This window comes from Polistes canadensis, unplaced genomic scaffold (genome assembly GCF_001313835.1).
Source record: "Polistes canadensis isolate GaletaPanama2010 unplaced genomic scaffold, ASM131383v1 scaffold_386, whole genome shotgun sequence".
NCBI classification, from domain to species: domain Eukaryota; kingdom Metazoa; phylum Arthropoda; class Insecta; order Hymenoptera; family Vespidae; genus Polistes; species Polistes canadensis.
In genome coordinates, this window is record NW_014569933.1 from 54,108 (window position 1) to 55,553 (window position 1,446).

Consider the following 1,446-nt stretch of genomic DNA (forward strand, 5'->3'; position numbering starts at 1 on the left):
TTAATACTTTTTTTTCCTTCTAAAGATTAATATTTTATCTTGAGAAAATTTTACTTTAATATTTATATTTGATATACATATATATACATATCGATTTATAAAACAATTCTATAAAATTGTTTTCCAATTCGATTGTTATATATATATATAATATATATAGATAGATGCTCGTGAGATTAAGTACTATTAAATATCATAAAATGTAAGTGTTATATTTTTCAAGATTTAGAGACAGAGATAATATTTAAAGATTATGTGTAGTTAAGTAAGTATAGAACTCTGTAGGCTGTGGGATATTAAAACGTAAAATGTATCTCGTTATTAATTATTATATCACTACACCACATACATATGTGTATGAGGATATATATATATATATATATATTATATGTAAATATATAACATTGAGTTTCTCCTGAGAAGATACTGTATTAATTATATTTTCAGACATTTTCAAGCTCGACTATGTCACTCCAAGGAGTTAGTGTTAATTCAATAGGAAATTAATGATTTTTTTAAAGTTTTCTAATGAAGGAAGCAAAGAACTTGTTTTCAAAATATGATTTGTTTGTTAAATAATTTGAAGCCCGTTGTCTTTTCTTTCTTTCTTTCTTTCTTTCATTCTTTCTTTCTTTCTGTCTGTCTTCCTTTCTTTCTTTCTTTTTTTGTATTCTTTTTTTGTTTCAATTTTGCATTTGGAATGAACGTTTGATAAACGTTTTTCTCAAAACTTCTATCTTTTATATCATTACAATCTTCAATGATCCTTGTATTCTGTATTTTTTTATTCTTTTTTCTTTGAGCGATCTCAAATTTGGCACTTTTTATATTTTACGCGCCTAAAAGATTTATTTTGTTGTTGTTGTTGTTGTTTCCTGAGTAAAACTATCTCTTTCTTCTCATTCTACACACAAATAATGTGACGCCTCGAAATATTTCGTTTAGAAGCGTCCACGATGACGTGTCATTTCATCATCTAATATATTCTAACATTTTTTTTAAGATAAGTTATACTTATCTCAAATTGGGCATTCATTTAGGCATGCATACGTATAATCATCACATTGCTTAATCATTTTGATCGCATATTATATCGACAGTTCATCAACTATATACAATGTGTTTTATATAGAAAATAATGTTCACACATGTTTCTTTCTCTTCTTATTTTTCATCTTCATTAGTAACTTATTTCTAGTTACCTTTCTTTCCTCTACTACAACATCAACATCAACATCAATATCAACATCAACATCATCATCATTATCATCATCATTATTATCATCATTATCATCATCATCATCATCATCATCATCATCATCATTATGGACTATATATATATATATATATATATATATATATATAGATTGATTTTATTTCTTGAATAAAATAAATGAATCCTCTTCGAGAGAAATTGATCGGGGACGACTCATAAGAAATTATTAT